We start from the raw sequence: 10,026 nt of genomic DNA on the forward strand, positions 1-10,026 counted from the left end.
TCCTCCTCTGCCTCTGCTGCTAAAGCCATTTTCTACCACTCTAAATTCCAAGCATCTGCCTCTAACCTCAGGGAAGCTCTTTGCCACCTTCTCCTCCTCCTGGTACTCTGTTCAGCTAAAATAGTGTACAAAATTACATTTGACATTTTTCTACATGACCCCACCTGAGATTTGAACTCACAATCTTAGAATTGGGGTAAATGCTGATGCTAATCCAGGCACTTGTCATCTCCCGTCTGATTACTGCAACTGCTGTTGGCTGGGCCTTGCCCGTGCCATTAAACCCTTCAACTCATCCAGAACGCCGCAGCCTGTCTGGTGTTCAACCTTCAAGTTCTCTCACGCCACCCTGCTCCTCCGCTCTCTCCACTGGCTTCCAGTTGAAGCTCGCATCGCTACAAGACCATGGTGCTTGCCTACGGAGCTGGAGGGGAACAGCACTCAGTACCTCCAGGCTCTGATCAGGCCCTACACCCAAACAAGGGCACTGCGTTCATCCACCTCTGGCCTGCTCGCCTCCCTACCACTGAGGAAGTACAGTTCCCCGCTCAGCCCAGTCAAAACTGTTGCTGCTCTGGCCCCCAATGGTGGAACAACTCCTCGACGCCAGGACAGCGGCGTCAATCACCACCTTCCGGAGACACCTGAAACCCCACCTCTTTAAGGAATACCTAGGATAGGATAAGTAATCCTTCTCACCCCCTTTAAGATTTAGATGCACTATTGTAAAGTGACTGTTCTACTGGATGTCATAAGGTGAATGCACCAATTTGTAAGTCGCTCTGGATAAGAGCGTCTGCTAAATGACTTAAATGTAATGTAAATGTAAATTTGGCTCTCTAATTTGCATACTGGTAGGCTTTTGTTGATTATCTGCAGATAAATTATGAAAACATTGGATGAATCCTCCTCACTGCAGGAGTAATAGGTAAGCTAGTGGAGAGAGAGCCCAATCTGGTCCAAAATGTATAAAAGAAAACAGCTTGGATTGTTTTAAAAGCTAATGATACTTATATTGTATTTTCAAAGAAATATTGCATGTGTTTTATAGGATATTGTACAACAGTTGATGAAACTAACACAGTTAAAATGTTAAAAATAGTGATCAATGTTATTTCCTGATATTTGCTCGTTGGAACATACAAATACATTCTAGCATTAGAATGTAAACTGCCACGGAAAGTACTCAGACCCCTTGACTTTTTCCACATTTTGTTACGTTACAGCCTTATTCTAAAATGGATTAAATTGTTTTTTTTCCCTCATCAATCTACACACAATACCCCATTATGACAAAGCAAAAACTGGTTTGAAGAAATTCTTGCTAATTTAATAATGACTTTTTAAAAACTGAAATATCATATTTACATAAGTATTCTGGATCCTTTACTCAACACTTGGTTGAAGCACCTTTGACAGCGATTACAGTATCGAGTCTTCTTGGGGTATGACACTACGAGCTTGGCACACCTGTATTTGAGGAGTTTCTCCAATTCTTCTTTGCAGATCCTCTCAAGCTCTGTCAGGTTGGATGGGGAGCATTGCTGCACAGCTATTTTCAGGTCTCTCCGAAGATGTTCGATTGGGTTTAAGTCTGGGCTCTGGGTGGGCCACTCAAGGACATTCTGAGACTTGTCCCGAATAAGGCTGTAATTTGCGTTGTCTTGGCTGTGTTCTTAGGATCATTATCCAGTTGAAAGGTGAACCTTCGCCCAGTCTGAGATCTTGAGCGCTCTGGAGCAGGTTTCATCAAGGATCTCACTGTACTTTGGTCCCTTCATCTTTGCCAAGATCCTGACTAGTCTCAAGTCCTGGACTGAAAAACATCCTACAGCATGATGCTGCCAAGGTCAAATCTTCACCATGGGATGGTGCCAGGTTTCTCCAGACGTGACACTTGTCATTGAAGAAAAGAGTTCTTAACTCTGCCGGTTTCATCATAAAAAAAAAAACAAAAAAGGCTCTTCAATCTTTTTGTCTTGGTCTGAGAGTCTTTAGGTGCCTTTTGACAAAATCAAAGCGGGTTCCATGTCTCAAGGCTTAAAATATATATATCTTTAACCCGTTTATTTATCTAGGCAGGTCTGATATGAACAAATTCTTATATACAATGACTGCCTAGGAACAGTGGGTCACCTCCCTGTCCAAGGCCCTTCTCTCCCAATTTGCTCAGTTTGGCCAGCTCTAGGAAGAGTCTTGGTGGTTCTAAACTTCTTCCATTTAAGAATGATGAAGGCCACTGCGTTCTTGGGGACAAATCAAATGCTGAAGAAATGTTTTGGTACCCTTCCCAGATCTGTTCTCGACACTACCTGTCTCAGCTCTACTGGACAATTCCTTTGACCTCATGGCTTTGTTTTTTGCTCTGACATACTGTCAACTGTGGGACTTTATATAGACAGGTGTGAGCCTTCACTATGTCCAATCAATTGAATTTACACAGGTGGACTCCAATCAAATTGTAGAAACATCTCAAAGATGATCAATGGAAACAGAATGCACTACTGAGCTCAATTTCGAGGGGCTGATTACATTTATGTGAATAAGGTATTTCAGTTTTTTATTTTTTATTATACATTTACAAAAATGTTAAAAATCTGTTTTAGCTTTGTGGTTATGGGGTATTACTACAGATTGCTGAGGGAAAAACATTTACTTCATCCTCTTTTTAGAAAGAGACTGTAACTTAACAAATACTGGAAAAAGTCAAGGGGTCTGAATACTTTCTGAAGGCACTGTACTAGAGGCCACCAAAATAGAGCTTGCTGCTGCTGCATACATTTATTAATCCAGGTTCGGGGGAGCCTGGCTGGCTACTTTTCTATTAGGCTGGCTACTCCATGTGCTTGTGGAAAACACTGTCTTTCCCTCTCAATTTTTCCATTGCTTGCCTTTGATGGTCTGTTGTCAGTAGGGGGTGCTGCTGAACTATTCTGGCTGCCATAGCTCTGACATCATACACTAAGTGCCACCATTGTAGGGCTTTGCATCATCACACACTGCCAGAGTAGAGTTCAGTTAGGGCTGGCACAATTACCGTATAATATGCCGATTATGGATGAATACCATCATGAAAGAAAAAACTACTATCTTTTACTAACAGCTGATTGAAGGCGGGACAGAAGAGGCATTTGCTGCAGCTTCAAATCAAAATCAAATTTGATTTGTCACATGCTCTGAATGCAACGGCTGCGCTAGACCTTACCGTTAAATGCTTACTTACAAGCCTGCTTCAACATGCAGTTTAAGAAAAATGTTTACTAAATAAAACTAAAGTAAAAACACAATAAAATGACAATGAGGTTATGTACAGGGGGTACCGTTTACTGGCTGAACATGTTGCTTATTTTGCAGCATTTAGCTGCGCTCTGTGCCGCAAGGGCCTTTCTCTTTTTTATTCTCCCTCTCTGCTCCACCTGCTCCTTTTCTGATCGTCCATTTTGCCATGCGACTTGTCAAAAATGCTTATCGCTAGAGAAGCTGGTAGCTGTTGCTTTATGTGCGTTGCGGAGAGACCTGATGTCATTTTTGGGCGTGGGGACACTGCAGCGAGAGAGTGAGAGTTGCGCTGATGTGCTGGATTCTCTGTTTATTCAATCCTGCTTGCTATTGCTGCTGGTAAAACGACCCTCAGGCACCCGACGGCCAGTCTCCCCTCCCATTTTGTCTTTTAAACTGCTGCTACTCGCTGTTTATTATCTATGCATAGTCATTTTAAGCCCTACCGAAATGTACAAATAACCTCATCTAACCTGTACCCCCGTACATTGACTCAGTAACGGTACCCAGGAGCAGGTCAGTCAAAAACACTAGCTAAAACACACACACTGACACACACACACACACGACACCCAGCATGGCTACTAAGTAGCCTAGGTAATAATAGTGACACAACGGCTGCTAGACTAAACAGTTTGCACTCTTACGTACTTGTTGGAGGAACTATATCATAATAATGAGTGCAACATAGCGAACATAATATGACATTGAAGGCAATATGTTTCAACTAGTAAAACATAGTGGTGCCTAGACTATGGACTTGCCAGCATTCGGTCATGTCTCATGCCACATAAGCTAGGTAAAGTGCACATACACTGTACAGTGAAACAGGCTACAGTAACCTAACCATAATACATCCATGAACGTAATCCAGTAGCCTGTGTGTCACAACACAGGCAATGACAAAGATCATTAGCGTCATTAGTACCAGCATTACAAGTTATTACAATAATTTACAGCTCCGGGAAAAAATTAAGAACCACTCCAAATTAAGAGGTTCATTTTTTCCCGGCTGTATTAATGTAGCCTACTGATACACTAATGATAGTGAGTATGATAATAGAGTCTTTTCTTTTGTAAAGGTGGAGAAGGAAGCAGCAGCACTAGAGCTTCAGGTGCTATAGACTGAACTGGAGATGGTAGTCAGTTCAGAGTCAGACTCAGAGCAGGAACCTTCACCTACAACTTAAGAGCACGAAACTAAACATGTAGGCTATGATTTCAGATTATGTGCTTTATCTATGAGATTATCAGAAGCTGACTGTAATCGGTGGGAATTACAATCGATGACTGCACAAGTAATGCAAGTTTAAGTTGAGGTTATTTACAATGTTGACTCCTCATTAGAGAGTAACTAGATGTGCAGAGAGAGCTAGAGAGGTTCAGAGCCCAGTACATGGAAGATAGTAAGGGACAGTGAAAGCACTGAAAATACATTTTGAGAGGTTATTTTGCCCGTCCCTCAGTCCAAGGATTTTAACTTGTTTTTTGAGAGATGCTACAACGTCAAAGCTGCTCTGTCATGTTTTGTCATTTATTATCTTGTCTTGTCCCTGTGCTTCCATTCTATTCGTTTCCCTCTGCTGGTCTTATTAGGTTCTTTCCTTTCTATCCCTCTCTCTCCCCCTCCCTCTCTCACTCTCTCGCTCTCTCTCTTCTCTCTATCGTTCCGTTCCTGCTCCCAGCTGTTCCTATTCCCCTAATCATCATTTAGTCTTCCCACACCTGTTCCCGATCCTTTTCCCCACTCCTTGTTTCCCGTACCTGCCCTGTCGGATCCTCATTTATAATTCACCGTGCTGTGTCTATGTTTTGCCCTGTCGTGTCGTGTTTCCCTCAGATGCTGCGTGGTGAGCAGGTGTCTGAGTCTGCTAGGTTCAAGTGCCTTCCCGAGGCAACCTGCAGTTCTCGATCAAGTCTCCAGTCTGTTCTTGTCTTTACGTGTAGTATTATGCTTTTTGTTTTGTAAAGTTTATTCTGGATTAAATACTCTGTTTTCGCCAAGTCGCTTTTGGGTCCTCATTCACCTGCATGACAGAAGGATCCGACCGAGGAATGGACCCAGCGACTACAGGCGCTCGTAACACTGCCGTCGAGATCCAAGGAGCCATGCTCGGCAGACACGAGCAGGAATTGTCTGCTGCTCGCCATGCCGTGGAGAACCTGGCCGCTCAGGTTTCCGACCTCTCTGGACAGTTCCAGAGTCTTCGTCTCGTGCCACCTGTTACTTCCTGGCCTGCCGAGCCTCCAGAACCTAGGGTTAATAACCCACCTTGCTACTCCGGGCAGCCCACTGAGTGCCGCTCCTTTCTCACCCAGTGTGAGATTGTGTTCTCTCTCAACCCAACACATACTCTAGAGAGAGAGCTCGGGTTGCTTACGTCATTTCACTCCTTACTGGCCGGGCCCGAGAGTGGGGCACAGCTATCTGGGAGGCAAGGGCTGATTGTTCTAACAATTACCAGAACTTTAAAGAGGAGATGATTCGGGTTTTTGACCGTTCAGTTTTTGGTGGGGAGGCTTCTAGGGTCCTGGCTTCCCTATGCCAAGGTGATCGATCCATAACGGATTACTCTATAGAGTTTCGTACTCTTGCTGCCTCTAGTGACTGGAACGAGCCGGCGCTGCTCGCTCGTTTTCTGGAGGGACTCCACACAGTGGTCAAAGATGAGATTCTCTCTCGGGAGGTTCCTTCCAGTGTGGACTCTTTGATTGCTCTCGCCATCCGCATAGAACGACGGGTAGATCTTCGTCACCAGGCTCGTGGAAGAGAGCTCGCATCAACGGTGTTTCCCTGCTCCGCATCGCAACCATCTCCCTCCTCTGGCTCTGAGACTGAGCCCATGCAGCTGGGAGGGATTCGCATCTCGACTAAGGAGAGGGAACGGAGGATCACCAACCGCCTGTGCCTCTATTGCGGATTTGATGGACATTTTGTTAATTCATGTCCAGTAAGAGGCCAGAGCCCATCAGTAAGCGGAGGGCTACTGGTGAGCGCTACTACTCAGGTCTCTTCATCTAGATCTTGTACTACTATGTCGGTCCATCTACGCTGGACCGGTTCGGGTGCTACATGCAGTGCCTTGATTGACTCTGGGGCTGAGGGTTGTTTCATGGACGAAGCATGGGTTCGGAAACATAACATTCCTTTCAGACAGTTAGACAAGCCTACGCCCATGTTTGCCTTAGATGGTAGTCATCTTCCCAGTATCAGATTTGAGACACTACCTTTAACTCTCACAGTATCTGGTAACCACAGTGAGACTATTTCTTTTTTGATTTTTCGTTCACCTTTCACACCTGTTGTTTTGGGTCATCCCTGGCTAGTATGTCATAATCCTTCTATTAATTGGTCTTGTAATTCTATCCTATCCTGGAACGTATCTTGTCATGTGAAGTGCTTAATGTCTGCCATCCCTCCCATTTCTTCTGTCCCCACTTCTCAGGAGGAACCTGGCGATTTGACAGGAGTGCCGGAGGAATATCATGATCTGCGCACGGTCTTCAGTCGGTCCCGAGCCAACTCCCTTCCTCCTCACCGGTCGTATGATTGTAGTATTGATCTCCTTCCGGGGACCACTCCTCCTCGGGGTAGACTATACTCTCTGTCGGCTCCCGAACGTAAGGCTCTCGAGGATTATTTATCTGTGTCTCTTGACGCCGGTACCATAGTGCCTTCTTCCTCTCCGGCCGGGCGGGGTTCTTTTTGTTAAGAAGAAGGACGGTACTCTGCGCCCCTGCGTGGATTATCGAGGGCTGAATGACATAACGGTTAAGAATCGTTATCCGCTTCCCCTTATGTCATCAGCCTTCGAGATTCTGCAGGGAGCCAGGTGCTTTACTAAGTTGGACCTTCGTAACGCTTACCATCTCGTGCGCATCAGAGAGGGGACGAGTGGAAAACGGCGTTTAACACTCCGTTAGGGCATTTTGAGTACCGGGTTCTGCCGTTTGGTCTCGCCAATGCGCCAGCTGTTTTCAGGCATTAGTTAATGATGTTCTGAGAGACATGCTGAACATCTTTGTTTTGTCTATCTTGACGATATCCTGATTTTTTCACCGTCACTCGAGATTCATGTTCAGCACGTTCGACGTGTTCTACAGCGCCTTTTAGAGAATTGTCTCTACGTAAAGGCTGAGAAGTGTTCTTTTCATGTCTCCTCCGTTACTTTTCTCGGTTCCGTTATTTCCGCTGAAGGCATTCAGATGGATTCCGCTAAGGTCCAAGCTGTCAGTGATTGGCCCGTTCCAAGGTCACGTGTCGAGTTGCAGCGCTTTTTAGGTTTCGCTAATTTCTATCGGCGTTTCATTCGTAATTTCGGTCAAGTTGCTGCCCCTCTCACAGCTCTTACTTCTGTCAAGACGTGTTTTAAGTGGTCGGTTCCGCCCAGGGAGCTTTTGATCTTCTAAAAGAACGTTTTACGTCCGCTCCTATCCTCGTTACTCCTGACGTCACTAGACAATTCATTGTCGAGGTTGGCCTTCAGAGGTAGGCGTGGGAGCCATTCTATCCCAGCGCTTCCAGTCTGACGATAAGGTTCATCCTTGCGCTTATTTTTCTCATCGCCTGTCGCCATCTGAGCGCAACTATGATGTGGGTAACCGTGAACTGCTCGCCATCCGCTTAGCCCTAGGCGAATGGCGACAGTGGTTGGAGGGCGACCGTTCCTTTTGTCGTTTGGACAGACCATAAGAACCTTGAGTACATCCGTTCTGCCAAACGACTTAATGCCCGTCAAGCTCGTTGGGCGTTGTTTTTCGCTCGTTTCGAGTTTGTGATTTCTTACCGTCCGGGTAGCAAGAACACCAAGCCTGATGCCTTATCCCGTCTGTTTAGTTCTTCTGTGGCTTCTACTGATCCCGAGGGGATTCTTCCTTATGGGCGTGTTGTCGGGTTGACAGTCTGGGAATTGAAAGACAGGTTAAGCAAGCACTCACGCACACTGCGTCGCCGCGCGCTTGTCCTAGTAACCTCCTTTTCGTTCCTGTTTCCACTCGTCTGGCTGTTCTTCAGTGGGCTCACTCTGCCAAGTTAGCTGGTCATCCCGGTGTTCGAGGCACTCTTGCGTCTATTCGCCAGCGCTTTTGGTGGCCGACTCAGGAGCGTGACACGCGCCGTTTCGTGGCTGCTTGTTCGGACTGCGCGCAGACTAAGTCGGGTAACTCTCCTCCTGCCGGTCGTCTCAGACCGCTCCCCATTCCTTCTCGACCATGGTCTCACATCGCCCTAGACTTCATTACCGGTCTGCCTTTGTCTGCGGGAAGACTGTGATTCTTACGGTTGTCGATAGGTTCTCTAAGGCGGCACATTTCATTCCCCTCGCTAAACTTCCTTCCGCTAAGGAGACGGCACAAATCATTATCGAGAATGTGTTCAGAATTCATGGCCTCCCGTTAGACGCCGTTTCAGACAGAGGCCCGCAATTCACGTCACAGTTTTGGAGGGAGTTCTGTCGTTTGATTGGTGCGTCCGTCAGTCTCTCTTCCGGGTTTCATCCCCAGTCTAACGGTCAAGCAGAGAGGGCCAATCAGACGATTGGTCGCATACTACGCAGCCTTTCTTTCAGAAACCCTGCGTCTTGGGCAGAACAGCTCCCCTGGGCAGAATACGCTCACAACTCGCTTCCTTCGTCTGCTACCGGGTTATCTCCGTTTCAGAGTAGTCTGGGTTACCAGCCTCCTCTATTCTCTTCCCAGCTTGCCGAGTCCAGCGTTCCCTCCGCTCAAGCGTTTGTCCAACGTTGTGAGCGCACCTGGAGGAGGGTGAGGTCTGCACTTTGCCGCTACAGGGCACAGACTGTGAGCCGCCAATAAACGCAGGATTAAGAGTCCTAGGTATTGTTGCGGCCAGAGAGTGTGGCTTTCCACTCGCAACCTTCCTCTTACGACAGCTTCTCGTAAGTTGACTCCGCGGTTCATTGGTCCGTTCCGTGTCTCCCAGGTCGTCAATCCTGTCGCTGTGCGACTGCTTCTTCCGCGACATCTTCGTCGCGTCCATCCTGTCTTCCATGTCTCCTGTGTTAAGCCCTTTCTTCGCACCCCGTTCGTCTTCCCTCCCCCCTCCCGTCCTTGTCGAGGCGCACCTATTTACAAGGTACATAAGATCATGGACATGCGTTCTCGGGGACGGGGTCACCAATACTTAGTGGATTGGGAGGGTTACGGTCCTGAGGAGAGGAGTTGGGTTCCGTCTCGGGGCGTGCTGGACCGTTCACTCATTGATGATTTCCTCCGTTGCTGCCAGGATTCCTCCTCGAGTGCGCCAGGAGGCGCTCGGTGAGTGGGGGGTACTGTCATGTTTTGTCATTTATTATCTTGTCTTGTCCCTGTGCTTCCCATTCTATTCGTTTCCCTCTGCTGGTCTTATTAGGTTCTTTCCCTCTTTCTATCCTCTCTCTCCCCCTCCCTCTCTCACTCTCTCGCTCTCTCTTCTCTCTATCGTTCCGTTCCTGCTCCCAGCTGTTCCTATTCCCTAATCATCATTTAGTCTTCCCACACCTGTTCCCGATCCTTTTCCCTGATTAGAGTCCCTATTTCTCTCCTTGTTTCCCGTACCTGCCCTGTCGGATCCTCATTTATAATTCACCGTGCTGTGTCAATGTTTTGCCCTGTCGTGTCGTGTTTCCCTCAGATGCTGCGTGGTGAGCAGGTGTCTGAGTCTGCTAGGTTCAAGTGCCTTCCCGAGGCAACCTGCAGTTCTCGATCAAGTCTCCAGTCTGTTCTTGTCTTTACGTGTAGTATTATGCT

Source organism: Oncorhynchus gorbuscha, linkage group LG01, assembly GCF_021184085.1.
Source record: "Oncorhynchus gorbuscha isolate QuinsamMale2020 ecotype Even-year linkage group LG01, OgorEven_v1.0, whole genome shotgun sequence".
Lineage (NCBI taxonomy): Eukaryota > Metazoa > Chordata > Actinopteri > Salmoniformes > Salmonidae > Oncorhynchus > Oncorhynchus gorbuscha.